This window comes from Myxocyprinus asiaticus, chromosome 46 (genome assembly GCF_019703515.2).
Source record: "Myxocyprinus asiaticus isolate MX2 ecotype Aquarium Trade chromosome 46, UBuf_Myxa_2, whole genome shotgun sequence".
Taxonomy (NCBI): domain Eukaryota; kingdom Metazoa; phylum Chordata; class Actinopteri; order Cypriniformes; family Catostomidae; genus Myxocyprinus; species Myxocyprinus asiaticus.
Window position 1 is genome coordinate 22234936 of NC_059389.1, and position 18805 is coordinate 22253740.

Below are 18805 nucleotides of genomic sequence, written 5' to 3' on the forward strand. Positions count from 1 at the left end.
TGCTGGGAGTATATGGAGTTTCTTAATTGTTTATGGAAGGTGTGGGTTGTTTTAATTTCTAGAAGTTACAGTTTTGGTGCGTTCCTAATGATTTTAATAGACAGAGATCTAAGCTGGTGGTTATCTATGAAATTTGAGATGTACTGGGATGTACATTAGAAAAAAAAAAACAAGCAAAATATCAAACTGTGGCAGGGAGCAGGGCAGGGCCGGATTGTGATAATGCACACCCGGCCCCTAATCAGGCTAATCAAGCCCTCCAGAGGGATAAAGGCGACCGGAGGCGGCAGTTCGCGAGAGAGAGATTTACGGGCAGCTGCCCTGCATGTGTTTATATTGTTAAGCCGGTTCTCACCTCCTCCTTTTCCTTTTACCTTGTTACACTGGTGCCGAAACCCGAGAAGGAGGAGAGATGCGCCGTAATAGAGTCTTCGCCACTACCATCCACCCCAATGGAGCAGCTGTGGCCATCCACCGGGGGACAAAGGAGCCTGGCCGCCTGAGAGCGGAGGAACGGCTGCCAACCGCGAGGGGAGGAGGGGCTCCTAGCTGACCGCCTGGAGCGGTCAGGGCCGCTGCCAGGGGCGGAGGAGACCCCTAACGGCCGCTAAAATGTGGCAGGGTCAAGAGAGGACCGCTGACCGCGAGCACAGAGGGGCTCTTGTCCGACTGCCTAGAGAGGGAGAACCACTGCCAGGGGCGGGGGAGACCCCTACCGTCCCCCGAAAATGCAGCAGGGTGTTCCGTCCACCAGGGGCTGGAGGACTGACTCCGATCCGCCCGGGGAGGCATGGCTGTCATCCACTAGAGGATGGTTGGAGTGGCCGAGGACCAGGCTACAGCTCCCTGGCCTGAAGGAAAGGAGGGAGGAGTGTGGCAGGGAGGAGGGCGTGGCCGGGTCGTGATGCTGCACACCCGGCCCCTAATCAGGCTAATCAAGCCCTTGAGAGGGATAAAGGCGACCGCAGGCGGCAGTTTGAGAGAGATAGAGAGAGAGTTACGGGCAGCAGCCCTGCATGTGTTTATGTTTGTGTCTTTTTAAGTTAACCATTAAATGTTATTTATATTGTTAAGCCGGTTCTCGCCTCCTCCTTTCCCTTTTACCTTGTTACACAAACCAAGTGGCATCTTAATTTTTAAGATTGCTTTTATTGTAACATACTGCTCTCAAGAAAAAATTCTCTGAGGTTCACACAGGTATCCTAACAGAATAACCATAGGTGTAGACATGTTACACTAATGTTTGACATTCAGAAAGTGTTAAGATTTTTGTTGTTTTATTTCTGATATTGTATAATTACATTTAATGCATCTAATCAAATTCAATGACATTAATAAATGTTGAGTTCTGGTTTAAGTGTCCAAATGCTTTCTGGGGCCACAGTGCCAATTTAAACACACAAAAAAGTTGAAAATAGGTGTAAGAGTTTTGTTTTAAATGGCAGTGTGCCTACTTTATTGTCTTGTTGGCTCGCTCTCATTTGTTTATAGGCTGCGTGTTGCCTGAAAGAGTAAGAGCTGAAAACAGGAGTGTCAAAACATGTGACTGTAAGTGTCCAGAACAAAAGCTGGGCGCATGACACATTCCTGTTGATGTCATGTGTGATTGACACACCTGAGCGTGTGCTTCACACCAGTGCGGGCCGATGCCTGTCACAACAGGTCGGCATTAACTGCGTTTATGTAACTAGCAGGTGGCAATAATGCATAATGTTCCTAGTGGCTTTTTAGGATAAGACTTGCTTAGATGAGCAGAGCAGAGATTACCATTAGATTGTCCTAAAAATAGCAGGAATATTATACATGACTGATAAGGTTTACTGGCCAGGTTTAAGTTCAACTCTGGATCATTTAACATGAAGGTTATTTACTAGACTAAGCATGCATTGCAGTTCAAATTATATATCGCATAGATAAATCGGATATATGGCCATATAATGTATGAACAGATATATAACATTATAGTTCAAATATATAGTTCTTATATTTGGCTTATACTATATGTACACATTTCAAATTCCTCTATAATTTAAATATATGTTACATATAAAAAATAAAAAAAACTGCCAGTTTTTTAGTATTATGAAATATATTCCAGATATGTACAAGTATCTTGTAAAAAAATCTTGCAAAACTTTATTATATCAGTGAAAACTGCAATCACTGTCTGTACATTTACATTCAGCAACTGTAAACAATGACATTCAAATGACATAATATATTTGTGAAAATAACATCCCTTAAGTAACTAGAGACACACATTGATCGCAAAGCCATTTCATTTCAACAGGTTTAGTGTAGCAGACCATTCATAGGGCACATTTAAGGCGTTTAGAGTCTGATCTGTGCAATGCTGACAGTGTAACTCGATGGGGGTTACATAACCATGCTGTAGTGCCTGCGCTGGGACCATGAATGCAACAGATTAGGCTCCCTATACGTCAGGAGAAAGCTGTTGATGTAAGACACTTCACGCAGAAGACAACATAACAAGTCATCTCATTAAGAATACTTTTAAGTGACTATTGTAGACGATCTATCTATCTATCTATCTATCTATCTATCTATCTATCTATCTATCAGATAGATATCTGTCTCTCTGTCTTGTCTGTCTGTCTGTCTGTCTGTCTATCTAAGGTAAAAATCTAATTTACTGACTTAAAATATCAGGAAACTGTTATACAGTAAAATAAAAATCAAATATTTTTTATACCGTATATTATATAAATATCTTTACTATAAATATGTATTTTTATATTAAAATATATTTAACTTGGGGGAGGTTACAGGTAAATAGGCTAAAATGTGTCCTGCTTCCCATATGAAAACAAAAATAAAAACAAGGCCTTTTTTGCATTGAGATGATTTGTATTTTTTTGTATTGTACTCATTTAATATTTTACTATATGTAAATTAGGTATTATCTTATTAAATATGTACAAATTTGATCAACAATTCAGAGTGTTTTTTGTGAAACAGTTGTTTACTAAATATTGATAAATAACTAAACATTTACTAAAACACTTTTGTATATAAATGCATGTGATTTGGCCTCATTTTAAAAATGTAAAGGAACATTTTAATGTTTTATAAATTCAGTTGGCTATTATTTTTATGTTGTTTTTCTTTTTAAGTTTGGTCATTATATTGTAGCATTGCAAAATAGTGTAGATACTTACATTTATTAGAATAAATAGATGTTTTAAGATATTTTATTAATAATCTAACCGCCTGGCTATGGAGCTTAAAAATAAAATTAAAACATCTCGGTTACTGTCGTAACCTCTGTTCCCTGATGGGGGGAGAGACGTATCTAGTATGGAAGCAGGCCACGCCAGCCGCGGCCTTTTCTCTCTATGTTTTCTCTCCACAGAGTATTCAGTTATTCGGCTGGGGCCATTTTAGTGCTCAATATATGCACCGGGGAAGGTGTTCTTTTCCTATCCTATTCTTTCAGGGGGAAAAGACCCCACAGAGACCACATCCTGCCCGGTGGGGAGGTAAAATGTGGCAAGCACACCATCTGTGTTCAGAGCCGCACATGGAAGAGGCGCAGTGGTAGGTCCTGCCTGAAAGGGGAGGAGCTCTACAAACACAGCGACCGGGACAGAGAGGGCTCTGTCGAAGGGAGACGCAGGTCTGCCGACAGGGAGACCGTACTGCGGAAAATATATCACAGTTACCAGAGTAACCAGCACCTGTGGAGCACCTACCTCAGTAAGGGCATATTAGCACACATACTGGTTCCGGCTGTGAATTCCTCCACTGAATTCACAAGCCACAGGGCTAGGGAGGAAGGACATCCAGGGTTCACGGGTTCATGAACTCACATGGGAAAAGAACCGCACATCTTCACCTCTTTGGAGGGCAAAGGCGCTATACGCAAGCGATACACCTGGCCAGCTGGCCGTATTCCTGAACTTACCTGTACGTACCTGACAGAACACGGGACAAAACCGGATCAACCCGGAGATTGTTAAATCTTGCGAAGGTATTGGGTGTTGCCCAGCCCGCTTCCCTGCAGATGTCTGCTAGAGAGGTGCCATGGTCCAGTGCCCACGAGGATGCCAGACTCCTTGTGGAGTGTGCTCGTATTCCCGAAGGGGCGGACACAGCCTGGGCCTGGTATGCCATAGCGATGCATTTCCCTTTCCGCTGTCCGCCAAAGCAGACAAAGAGCTGCTCAGAGCATCTAAAGCTCTGCGTGCGATCCAAGTAGATGCGCAAAGTATGTACTGGACACAGCAACAACAGGGCTGGGTCTGCCTCCTCCTGGGGCAGCGCTTGTAGGTTCACCACCTGATCCCTGAAGGGGGTTGTGGGAACCTTGGTCACATAGCCCGGCCGGGGTCTCAGGATTACGTGAGAGTCACCCGGACTGAACTCCAGGCAGGTATCGCTGACAGAGAATGCTTGCAGGTCCCCGACCCTCTTGATGGAGGTGAGCGCAATCAGGAGGGTCATCTTCAAGGAGAGGGCTTTCAACTCGACTAACTCTTGCGGCTCAAAGGGGCTCCGCGAAGGCCCAGGAGCACCACGGAGAGATCCCATGAGGGGAAAAGGCATGGCCTAGGAGGATTCAGCCTCCGGGTGCCTCTCAGGAACCTGATGATCATGTCATGCTTCCCTAAGGACTTACCGTCCACTGTATTGTGGTGTGCTGCTATGGCGGCCATATACACCTTCAAGGTGGAGGGGGACAGCCATTCCTCCAGCCTCTCCTGCAAGAAGGAAAGCACTGACATGACTGTGCATCTCTGAGGGTCTTCAGTTCGGGAAGAACACCAATTCTTGAACCGACGCCACTTCAGGGTATAAAGCTGCCTCGTGGAGGGAGCTCTGGCCTGAGTGATCATGTCTACCACTGCTGGTGGTAGGCCACTTAGGTCTTCTGCATCCCGTCCAAGGGCCAGACGTGGAGGTTCCAGAGGTCTGGGCGCCAGCTGGTGCCCTGTCCCTGAGAAAGAAGGTCCTTCCTCAGGGGAATTCGCCAGGGAGGGGCTGTCACGAGAAGCGTGAGGTCTGAAAACCAAGTCTGGGTGGGCCAATACGGGGCCACGAGGGTGACCTGCTCCTCGTCCTCCCTGACCTTGCACAGGGTCTGTGCAAGTAGGCTCACTGGGGGAAACACATACTTGCACAGCCCCCGGGGCCAGCTGTGTGCTAGCGTGTCTGGACCAAGGGGGGGCCCCCATCAGAGAATACTAGAGCGGGCAGTGGGAAGTTTCTCGGGAGGCAAATAGATCTACTTGTGCTTTGCCGAACTGACTCCAAATCAGCTGGACCACCTGGGGGTGGAGTCTCCACTCTGCCCTAAGCGTCACCTGCCACAACAGCGCATCCACTGTGGCGTTGAGGTTGCCTGGGATGTGAGTGGCCCGCAGTGACCTCAGTCGCCGCTGACTCCATAGGAGGAGATGGCGGACGAGTTGCAACATGTGACGTGAGCGTAAGCCACCTTGGCGATTTATATACACTACTGTCACTGTGTTGTCCATCCGGACCAACACATGCTTGTCCCAGATCAACGGCAAAAGGAGGACAGGCTCTATCGCGCCCTTGCGCAGAAGGGTCGAGATCTCCGCACGCAAAGTGGCAGCGTTCTCGCCCCTCACCAAAGTGAAGCAGATGCTGCTGAACCGGGGCGGACGTCTGGTGAACTGAATTGCGCAGACGAGTCAGATGGTCCTAGCCAACCACCGTGACTGGTTGGAAAGCGCTAGCCACGCGTCCAAGCTCCAGGCAAGGGGCACTAAGGGGACAATTGCGTTTAACATACCTGTGTGTGGGGCCTCGCGGCAGGAGGGAGCAGGGGATGCCACGTCGAGGAGCCTCGCTTCGTCTCGAACTCGTGGCTGCTCTGAGGGGACACTTGAAGCACTTACCTTGCTCCATGTACCCGGCATCGGGGCGTCAGCGACGGGGGAGGATGGACTTTTTGACCGTCCTCGTAGTCCGTCATAACCACCTGGCCGTGGGGGTGAGTGTGGTGCGACCGGACGTGTGAAGGCGTGGAGCCCGCGTTCATGGCGTCTAAGTCGCAGGTGCTCAGTGCCCAGTTGCCGTGATAACGGCGGTTGTAAACACTGGCTATGTGACCCAGGAAGTGAGAAAACTGCTCTTTTGAGAATGTGGGTACAGCAGCCCATTCGGGGTGTGGCAAACATAAAAGAAAAGGAAACCAAGGATTTACCTCCCGGCCCTCCACCGGGGGATGGAGTGGTCTGGATACCAGCTCCGGGTTTGCAGCAGACATCTCGCTCCCTGGGTCGTCCGTCTCAGGGGCGCTTAGGAGCCTTCTGGGTCCTCATGCTGGCCCGTGAGGTGGGGGGTGTCAGCTGCTGGGCAACAGCTGCTGGGCGAAGTCCTCGACGGTGTTGCCGAATAGGCCGATCTTGGGAGATGGGGGCGTTGAGAAAGCGAACCTTGTCCACGTCCCTCATCTCGACTAGATTCAGCCACAGGTGGCGTTCCTGGACCACGAGGGTGGACATCACCTGCCCGAGTGCTCGTGCCGTGACCTTCATCTCTCCAAGGGTGAGGTTGGTCACAGAGCACAGCTCCTGCATCACATTGGGATCAGGATTACCCACGTGCAGTTCCTTTAGCGCCTTGGCCTGGAGTACTTGCAGGAGGGCTGTGGCATGCAAGGCAGAGGCAGCCTGACCAGCGGTATTGTAGGCTTTGGCCATCAGAGACGACGTCGTCCTACAGGCCTTGGAAGGGAGTGCCGGGCGATCCCGCCAGGTGGCTGCACTTTGCGGGCACAGGTGCACCACAACCGCCTTATCCACCTGAGGGACCTCCGTTTACCCATGGTCTGCCCCGCCATCGAGGGTAGTGAGAGCAGACGAGCTGGGAGGTCGGTTTCGGGCAGAAAAAGGTGCCCTCCACGACCTTGTCAGCTCGTCGTGCACTTCCGGGAAGAAAGGGACCGGGGGGGGGGGGGGCGTAGCTGAGAGCGGCGCCCCGAACCCAGGAACCAGTGATCTAGCTGCGAGGGCTTAGGGGAGGGTGGAAGGTTCCACTCCGACCCGACACACACGTGGCCCGGGAAAGTATGGCGATCATCTCGCCATCAGCATCAGACTGGGCGGGCCGACCCGAAGGTGGCAGCCCAGTCGAGTCCTCGGCATCTGACATCGCCAGTACGCTCTCCGATGCAGCGATTGAGCACTCATCCCGCTCCGGAGCTCCAAAAGGGACACTAAGCTGGCCCTGGGGCGAGCTGGTCTCCTCTCGGAACTCGCCGGGGGCAAACGAGCATACTGGGGAATGGGAGGTCCGCGGGGATTTACCTGGTGGAGCCACGCCCATTGAAGCCCCCAAATCGCCTCCAGCGCCAGCCAGGGCTGACCTCGTACCCGGAGGTAAAAGGCGAGGTGCGGGAGGCAGCTAAAGCGGCTTTCCCCCAGAAGAAAGAAAGCCGCGACCGCAACGTTGCCATGGTCATATTCTTGCGATGAGAACATGAACCATCCACGTACGCTGCCTCAGTGTGATCGCTGCCCAGACACGTGAGGCAGCGCCCGTGGCCGTCGGAAGCGAAGAGATAGCAAACGCATCCAGGAATCACACAATGACGGAAAGGCATCCTTATAAAGACGTGTCTTTAAAAAGATGTTCAATGTCAATGTGTGTGCCCTAATAGAGAAAATATACTCTTTAGCAGAAATATACACACTTTTAGCACTGTCGATGTGCCCAGGGGCGAAACCTGCACTCGTCGTGCAGAAGGAGAGAAAGCCGCTGGAAATGTGCCATATATCCAACAGCATACGCTTCTTAAGAGGTGAATGGAACAGCAGTAGTATTCAGCTCGCTGATAGTGCAACCGCTCGGCTCCGAAGAAAAAATCTGAATGAGTCGTTGCGAGCCAGCTCCATTTATACCCGTATGTCCGGGGTAGTGGCATGCAAATTCCACTCGCCAGTTCTCATTGGCCTTTTCTCAAAGATCTGAGGTGTTTGGGACTCCCAAGGACGACCCCTAGTGTCACTACATCGACACAATGTCGAGTGAGTGACAGAAGGGGAACTGAACTTTGCTTTTTAATTTCAATTATGACACCATTTTTGCGTTAACATTAAGAAAATTATTTTTTGTAATTAACATTTTTTATTGATTCAAAGAAAAAACACAACAGAGAAAAACACAACATATACACACCGAATCAACATTTAACTTTTAACATTCATTAACATTCCTCCCCAAACACCAACCCCACCCTACCTCAAAGAACACCCCTGTGGTCACATAAAATAATACACACACACAAACAATAAAATAGAAAATAAATAAATAAAAATAAATAAATAATAAAATATATAATAAACCTACATAGTTAAACTAAATATCTCCCTCCTCATCCCTTCACCTAGAGTCCTCCAAAACTGCCAAATACCTACCCCACTTCCTGAAAAAACAGCCTTCTATCTATCATCTTCTCATAAGCCACTACCCTCCCCATCTCCACACACCACTCCGGAAATGGTGGCGCTCCGTCTGACTTCCATCCCCTTAAAATAATTTGTCTACCGGTCATCACGCCAGTCAGAACCCAATTTTTTATGTATTTGTCGCCCGAATTTATAACTTCCCCATCACCCAAAATGCAAAGTCTAGGGCAGAGTAAAATTTGAATGCCCAGAATGTCATGCAAATAATTCTGAATCTTTTATTTTTATTTTTATTGATTCATAAATTAACACCAAAAAATACAACAACATCTATATAATGAATCAAACACTTTAAACATTAAACCCCCACTATATCCCCTCCCCCTAACAAATTCTCAACCCACCCTGAACCCCCCATGAACACCCCTGTGGTCAATAGAATATAGACACACACACAGAAAACTAAAACAACAACATAAAATAACATACAATAATCAAGTATTATAATAATAAAAAAAACTAAAAAAAACCGAAACTCTAAATTACTTCCTCCACTACCCCACCTCGAGATTCCCTCAAAAATGCTAAATAATTGCCCCATTTCTTATTGTAAGATTCCCTAACCCCCATCCTAATGCTCGACCCCTCCTCGAAGGCAGCCACCCTCCCCATCTCCGCGCACCACTCCGGGAACGAGGGTGCTCCATCTGACTTCCAACTCCTCAAAATAACCTGCCTACCAATCATCATACTGGTCAAAACCCAGTCCTTCATGTACTTATCTACCAAATCCATGACCTCCCCATCTCCCAAAATACAGAGTCTGGGGCAGAACAAGACCTGAGTGCCCAACACATCACACACAAAACTTTGCACCTTCAGCCAAAATTCTTGGATCTTAAGGCACCCCCAAAAAACATGGATGGTGTCTCCATCTTCAGTATGGCATCGCCAGCAGATGGGTGTGTCCTTAAGACCAAGCCTATACAATCTAGAGGGGGTCCAATAAAATCTATGTAAAATCTTAAATTGCATAAGTGAATCCTCGCATCTCTAGATGCAAACTTTATGTTTTTTAGAATCCTTGCACACACTCCCTACTCCAATACCAAGTTTAAATCTTTCTCCCATAATCTTTTGAGAGAATTTAAAGCTCCGTCCCCCAGACTCTGAATTAACAGGGAGTAATACACTAATGCCTCATGACCCTTCCCAAAAGCAGCAATCACCACTTCCAGAGTATCTGCCGCTCTAGGGGGGTGTATGCTACTCCCAAAAACAGAGCAGAGCAGGTGGCGCAGCTGTAAATACTTATAAAATTGAGATCTGGGAATCCCAAAATGTTGAATAAAATTTTCAAAAGATCTCAATACTCCACCCTCATACAGGTCACCAAGTGTATTAACCCCCCTCACAATCCAATCTGACCAACAGAAAGGGGACTTATTAATACATAGTTTAGGGTTCAGCCATATGCTTGAGGCTACGTTTAAATAAATATCAGAATTAAACACTCTGGACACTTTTGTCCATATCGAGTGCAAATGCAAAATAACGGGGTGCGACTTAACCTCTCCAGCTAGTTTAATCGAAAGGCTTTGCAGTGGCGAGATAGGGGCAAGAACTTCCTTTTCAATACAAAACCAGGGAGGAGCTCTCTCAGGTGGAAGCGACCAATGAACAAAATGTCTAAGACTGAATGCATAATAATAAAATAAAATCTTGTGTAGGCCTAACCCACCTTTGTCAATCAGCCTATGTAATTTACTGAAATTTAACCTGGGACGTTTACCATTCCAAATGAAGGACTTCGCTATGCTCTCAAATTGCTTGAAATAAGAGAGGGGGACATCTACAGGGAGAGACTGTAGCAGGTAGTTAAATTTTGGAATACAATTAATTTTAATAACATTAACCATCCCAATCATCGATAAGTGTAATGAAGCCCACCTGTCCACATCATTCGAAAACCTTTTTATTAAGGGATCAATATTAACTCTGACTAAATCAGACAAATTTGCTGGGAATAAAATTCCCAAATACTAAATTCCCTGTTTGGGCCACTGGAAGGCACCCAGCTGGAAGGCCGTTACTGGACTGTACGCTGTCAAAGCCAAAGCTTCGGATTTAGAACAATTGACTTTGTATCCTGAGAATTTGGAAAAGGAGTTAATAATTCTGTGGAGGCAAGGCATAGATCTAGTAGGGTCGGAGGCGAATAATTAAATATCATATGCGTGAAACAGAAGCTTATGCGTCACACCTCCCGCCGTCACCCCTGGAAAATCATCTTCCTTTCTTATCGCGGCTGCTAACGGTTCCAGGGCAAGACAGAACAATAATTGGGAAAGAGGGCAACCCTGCCGGGTGCCCCTATCCAGAGTAAAATAATCTGAAATTAACCCATTTGTTTGCACCGCTGCTACAGGGTGTCTATAAAGTAACTTAATCCAACCAATAAATGTACTCCCGAACCCATACCTTTCCAAAATCTTAAAAAGATAATCCCATTCTACCATATCAAATGCCTTTTCAGCGTCAAGAGAGATGGCAGCAACCGGAAATTGATCATTCGCTACTGACCACATGATATTGATGAGACGCCTAATATTATCAGAAGCGCTACGGCCTCGAATAAACCCCACCTGATCTATATGTATAAGTGATGTCATAACTTTACTTAATCGATTAGCCAGATTTTTGGACAAAATTTTTACATCTAACTGGATCAGGGAAATTGGGCGGTAACTTTTACACTCGCTTGGATCTTTGTCCTTTTTTAGAATCAGACTGATCTGGGCTTGTGTCATGGTTGGCAGAAGCTTTCCGTTCTTTAATGATTCCGTATAAACTTCTAACAAAAGTGGAGCCAGTTCTGTATCATAAGATTTGAAAAACTCAGAGGAAAAGCCATCAGGCCCCGGAGCCTTGCCTGTAGGCATGGCTTTAATTACCTCATCAAGCTCCTCCAAGGTTATCTCAGAATCAAGAGAATTTTTTTGCACAGTCGTCAGTTTAGGGAGATCTAATGGTTCCACAAAGTTCCTAATATCTTCATCAGTAGATGAAGACGTGGAACCATAGAGATCAAGATAGAACTCTTTAAAGGCACTATTCATATCAATAGCCAAGGTAAATATTTCACCACAAGCAGATTTCACTGAGGGAATGATAGAAAAAGACTCTCTCTGCTTTATATATCTAGCCAAAAGTATTCCTGCTTTGTCACCCAACTCAAAGTATGACTGTCTTGCCCTGAATAACCAAAACTCCACTTTCCGTGACAAAATAGTATTATATCTACATTTCAATCGGGTCAATTCTCTGAGGCCAACAGATGACATACGGCGCTTCAGCTCTGCCTCTGCACTTTTAATATTTCCTTCCAACTCCACAAGTTCTTGTGCTTTGGATTTTTTAATGAATGAGGCATACTGTATGATCCGACCCCTAAGAACCGCCTTAAGTGTCTGCCAAGCCACGCCCACAGAGGATACTGAGGACCAGTTGGTCTCCATATAAACATTGATTTCAGTCTTTAACATTTGTTGGAAATCAGGATTTTGCACAAGGGACACATTAAGGTGCCAGCTATATGATTTCTTTTTCTCTGTATATGGCAACACCTTTAAACTCACCAGAGCATGATCTGAGACTAAGATATTTCCAATTGAGCAATCAACAACAGATGAAATGAGGGATTTGGATATAAAAAAAAAATCTATTCTAGAATAAATCTTATGGACTGATGAAAAAATGTATAGTCCCCACCAGATGGGTTCAAAAGTCTCCAAATATCTGTAAGACCAAGATTTTTACACATCCTGTGAAGCGTCAGTGTTGCTCTAGGGGGCTTACACACTTTTGTTTCACTATGATCAAGGACTGACTCCATCAAAAGATTAAAGTCTCCTCCCAGTATTATATCATGAGGGGTGCCAGCAGCTTGCAACATCCCTTCAAGATCTATAAAAAAAAACCTTGATCATCAACGTTAGGTGTGTAAATATTAGCCAAAATCAACCTTTGCCCTTGAATTTCAGCTAAAACAATAATTACTCTTCCTAATTTATCTTTAATCTGTTTGAGACATTTGAATTGTAGATGTTTATTTACCAATATAATGACTCCCTTGCTCTTAATTGAGCCAGCACTAAAAAAAAACATGTCCACCCCATATCTTCCCAAATTTTTCAGCTTCCTGCGTGGAGAGATGTGTTTCTTGAAGAAACACTATATCATATTTCTTACGTTTAAGAAAAGTAATAACCTTCCTTCTTTTTATGGGGTGCCCCAACCCATTTACAATTTAGACTCGCAAAGTCCGGGAACAAGAAAATATTATGGTTCTTCCAAGAAAGCTTCCCTTTGCTCCTCGCCTGGCACAATACAAGATCTTTATCGGATGATCTCAGAAATCTGGTCAGAATCGATCGGGGCCTTTCTCCCTCAGCAAATCTGAGAGCTGAGACACTGTGAGCTCGCTCGATTTCCAGCTTGTGGCCTGTTATGTCGAGCAGACTCGGGAAAATCTCGTCTAGGAATTTCACCATATCTCAGCCCTCCTCATGCTCAGGAATTCCAACAATTCGAACGTTATTCCTGCGGCTTCTATTCTCAAGATCTTCAAGCTTTTCAAGGAGATGTTCCAAATCAACTTTGGTCACGGGCGGATTAGCAGTTAATTCCCTCTCCGAAGATTCCAAAAAAATCTATTCGTCTCTCAACATCAGTCACTCTTGTAACTAGCTCAGAGAATGCCATTTCCATCGCCGTAATCGATCGACGTGTTACAGCGAGATCCTCCAAGTCAGCAAGAATCTTCGTCAACATCATCGACATATTGGTCTACTGACGCTGGATCACCTCTCCCGCTGCGCCATCCAAATTGAGTCCCCGGTCCACAGGCCTGTCTGGGCTTTCATCTTGAACCTGTAAGTGTCTTTTAATGTCTCCAGAGCCCGAGGATTTTGACTTCTTTGCCATGTTTTGCATCAAAGAGCAAATGTGTAACTGGGTGTATTAAAATTCACCAGATTATATCATGAAAATAATAAAAAATTTAGCAAAGTGGCAAGAGCTCATCGCTCACACGTCTGCCCCTTGCATGGCGTCACATGAACCTCAAGAAAATTCTTTAGAAAAATATTAATATGCAATTTCTTTTTCACATTTGCCTTTTAAATCTGGCAGTTTTTCCTCAAGATTGGAGTGAAAATAAAATGTCAAATTAATTGTATTTTAGTTTTTAATTTGACAGGGATGATGCATTGTCACTGTAATGATGAAAATGATTTTAATTTCATTTTTAATTTTGCCAAATATTTTGCAGACACTTTGTGAAAATGAAATGTTTAATGAGGTTTTAATTTTCATTTTTATCACTGCTTTTATTTATTTATAATCGGCAGATTGTAAGCTCCATATCTGGCGTTGAAAACTGATTAGTTTTGAGATGATTTGTTTTTTCTGTATTGCGCATTTGTATAAACTTTTATTTACAATTAAAACTTGTTTAAAAGTGTATAATATGCAAATTAGACAATCTTATTAAGTATGCACAAATTTGATCAACTCAGTGGTTGGCAGTTGGCAGTACATTTTGTCAAGAGGTTTTTTATTAAACAAGATATGTAAATGTGTTTTTGCTGTGAAAAAATAAAATAAATGTTTATAAAATGTGTTTTTTTTATTTATTTTTTTTAGTTAGTTTGGTAGTTAGGTAGGCTATAGTGCAAATATTCAAACAGAGGCTTAGGATTGTGGTGATTATAGACAGTTCTGGAGAACAGAATGGGGAGTGGCACACACCGTTACTCTGCCTCAAGCATGGCCTGACCTAGATCTCTGACAGTAAACAGATGCCGCGCAGGCCGAAACGCTGCTGCCATCAGCAGAATGCACTGCGCTGGGGCGGATCACTGTCAGATTGCTCATGTTCTGAGCCCACTGATGAGGCTCAGACTGCTCAGGGGATCCAGAGCAGCAACCCCTGCCATCATCACTGCTGCTCACAGGGGACGTGCTCACTGACAGCTGACCCGACACGCGTCACGCGCATTCTACCACGAGTGGAAGGGCTGCTCGCTGATCCATACAGTCAATATTTAGGGTAAAACTTAATGAAAAGCTCTCTGAAGCCATCTGCAAAAATGCATCATGCCAACATGACGATATGCACAACCATACCTGCATGCATAAGTAAATAAATAAATAAATATTTAATAAATTAAATTAATACATAAATAACTACATCAGTTAATTAATACAATTAATTAATATACAGCGGGGAGAAGTATGTTAACCCTTTGGAATTAGCTGGTTTTCTGCACTAATTGGTCATCAAAGTCACAAGTATAGGCAAACACATTGTGCATAAGCTAACAACACACTATTGACATATTGTCTATTGATAGACTACACTCTTGAAATGGAATACATAGACTATCATTTAACTGCCAACAAAAGCCTTCATCAGCCAGCTAGCAAAGGACAATGCATCTATTTGAACTTCTGCAGTTAATCCAAGATGGACTTCAAAGACATTAGTCATTAATCTTACAGTTCTTACAAAATCTTTGTTTAAACACTGGCCCTTAACACTTATTTAGTTTAATAATTTTAAACCATGACTTGCACTGCACATAAATAAGTAATATTTGCATTATATTCATGATGTTAGCCAGAGGGGAACTGGCCCCCACAGTGAGCCTGGTTTCTCCCAAAGTTATTTTTCTCCATTAACCAACATCTTATGGAGTTTTGTGTTCCTTGCCACAGTCGCCTTCAGCTTGCTCACAGGGGTTCTAAATACAATTATTATTTAATTACTTATTTTTAACTTATTTAAAAATCATATTTTATCAAACTACACAATGATAACTCTAAGACTTTATAGATATTACAGTTTCATTTTCTGTAAAGCTGCTTTGAAATTATGTGTGTGTTGTGAAAAGCGCTATACAAAACAAATAAAAAGAAATGACGACACACAAACAGTTATAATCTTTCATGTCTTTATTGAACACATCCCATTAAACATTCAAAGTTCTGTGGAAAAAGTAAGTGAACCCTTGGATTTAATAACTAACTGATCTTCCTTTGGCAGCAATAACCTCAACCAAGCGTTTCCGGTAGCTGCGGATTAGACCTGCACAACGTTCAGAAGGAATTTTGGACCATTCTTCCTTACAGAACTGCTTCAGCTCAACCATAGTCTGGTGTGAACGGCTCTCTTGAGGTCATTCCACAGCATCTCTATTGGGTAAAGATCTGGGCTCTGTCTGGGCTGCTCCAAAAGGTGGAATTTATTTTTTTGAAGCCATTCTCTAGTGGATTTACTTCCATGTTTTCATGTTGGTATGCGGTGCCCTTTTTACGCCATATGTAGTGCCGCGTGATCTTCCCAAACAATTCAACCTGAGTGTCAAGGTGATCTTTGGCAAACTTCAGGCGTGCAGCAATGTTTTTGTTGGAAAGCAGCGGCTTCCTTCGTGGCGTCCTGCCATGGACACTATGCCTGTTAAATGTTTTCCATATAGTAGACTCATGAACAGAGATGTTAACCAGTTTCAATGATTCCTTCAAGTCTTTAGCTGTCACTCTAGGGTTCTTTTTTACCTCACTGAGCATTCTGCAATGTTCTCTTTGAGTCAACTTGGTTGGACGGCCACTTCTAGGGAGAGTAGCCACAGTACCAAATCATCTCCCTTTATAGATAATTTGTCTAACTGTGGACAGGTGGGTATCTAGCTCTTTGAGATTACTCTGTAACCTTTTCAAGCTTTATGCAAAGCAATAAGTCTTGATCGTAGTTCTTCTGAGATCTCTTTTTTGTGAGGCATGGTCCACATCTGCAGATGATTTCTGTGAATTGCAAACTTAAAGTAGCTTTAAAGATTCAAAGTAGCTTTAACCCGCAACTCCAATCTCGTTTCATTAATTGAATGCCAGGTTTGCCAACCCCTGACTCTAATTAGCTTAGGTTGACATCATTAGCCTAGGGGTTCACATACTTTTTCCAACCTTCACTGTGAATGTTTGAATGTATTCAGTAATTTGTGTGTTATTAGTTAAAACAGATTGTGTTTGTACATTACTGGAACTTAGATGAAGATCAAACCATTTTTTTAAGACAAATGTATAAATGCAGGTAATTCCAAAGGGTTCACATACTTTTTCTTGCCATTGTATATATATTAATATAATCATAGTAATAATAAAAATAATAAAAAACAAAACAATAAATAACTAAATAAATTAGCCAAAACATATACAAATAATTATAGAAATAAATGCATTAAGTACAAATACAGCAAAATAATAAATATCATAATCAATATAATAAAATGTATAATCAATATAATAAATAACTAAATAACTGTGGAAAAAAACAATATGCAGAACATGCTAAATTGATTGCTGTCTTTCAATAAAAAAATCTGTATTTTAGTTACTTCATTAAATATCAACAGTTATTATTATTATTAATACCCAATTGTTATTTAAATAAATACATTTAAATGAATTAATATCAATCATCACAATATTTAAATGTATTAAAATACATAATGGTGTTTATTATTTATGAATTTATTTATTTTGTTGATTTTGGCAGGTTCCTCTTTATGAGGAATGGGACAGTGAATGTAAACATAGGATAGGCGATGGAAAAATTGAAACACTAAGAAAAAGAGGAGACACCTGTGCAGCAGAAACAACCCGCGTGTACTCAGCAGGTGAAACCAGGTGATGGGAATGAATGTCCTTGAAGGCATATTGACATAAGTTCACATCTCCGTGCATCACATAAGGCGCTTTGTGTATAATCTCCTTGAATGTCAGCTCTTGTCAAAGAGTGAGACTAACTTTTAGAGTGTGCAAGAACATGTGCCTGTTGAAACAAGAGGGTGATTATTTTCACTACTGATGCATCAGTGTAGCCCACACATTTATATTGCTATATGGTGCTTAACTTGTCCCACAACATATAGCATAAGGTTACAAATACAGCAAACTGTTTCTGCATACAAAGAATCTGCACAATTGTCAGTATGGCTTTATGGCTTAAACCATAGATGAGTGTCTGTTGTCTTAACAAACTATACACAGATCACTGAACAAAGTAAATTAGACAGAGAAGGGATTATCACTAGGACACGGATGTGAGTCTTCAAGAAAACAAACTGTCCCAAAAGGGTGAACAAATCAATATCTCTATCCTGCAACTTCCTTTCAGCTTGTAGCTATTATTCATACAAGATACTATACTGTACTTTACTTCTAAGTGAACTGAGTGAAACAATGTAATTGTTGTCCTTCTTACAATGTGGATTATGTCATACTGATGCCAATAATATGCTCTAATCACAAAATTAATAATTAATAAGCTCCAAAATCTAATTAGGGTCATTTACCATATTCAGAAAAAGCCCTAATACCCCTGTCATGGTGGAAGGAGCCCAGAGATTTATATGACTCATCGTGATTAATCTTTGTGTTCAGGATTAAACACATTAATAGACACAAGCTGCCATATGGTTAGGTTGAAACTTGTACGAATGGGCTGCAGAGAAAAACTTGGCACAAAACAACATGCATAGTTTAAGCACTTATTAACTAATAAGGTCATTAACTAGATTTCTGAATCTACGTTAACTGTCAGTGAAATTGCAACTTGCTTGCCAAGCGAGAAACGATTTGGCGGGAAACCTCTTAGGCTGTTTATGAATGGGTATTCTTTTGCTCACGATACATAATTAATCTATAAATAGGCCTTTGTAATATCTAATTCTCCTTGTTCAATAACAGGTTTGAGATACGCCCTAAATGAGCTGTTTACTGCAAAAACGGGCTATATCCTAAAATATCGAATGCCATATGGGTCATTATGAGTAATCTAAGATCCCCTTTCCATGTTTTGGTCCTGTCTGACATACACATCTATAAACAAATGAAAGGTCATATTGGGGTCAGTCCCTAAGCAATGGGCCTCAGAAATTAGGCTGGGCATGTAGGTACAGTAGAAGGGTAAGGGAACCAAAAAGGGCCGGTTTTGCAATGGGGCGGCATCATTGCCTTCTGGGATTAGCCGATCCCTGCCATCTGCTAGCGGCAGCATAATACCGTCAATGAGAAAATCAATTGTCTAAGTAAATATCAAATGCATGTAAGCTCATTTTGGCAAGTAACTTAAACATTAGGAGGACTTAAGTTAAAAGTCCATGTTAGTGCTGAGCAAGGGATAGGGAGGCTTATTTATTGTGGGCAATTGGGAATTGTTGCTGAATCATCAAAAAAGGATCAAGACAATTAACAAAGATAACTAAGAAAAAAATTAAAGGACACACAATAATGACAACTGCTGCTCAAATTAAAATGTAAAAAATTTTCATTTGCTAAATATG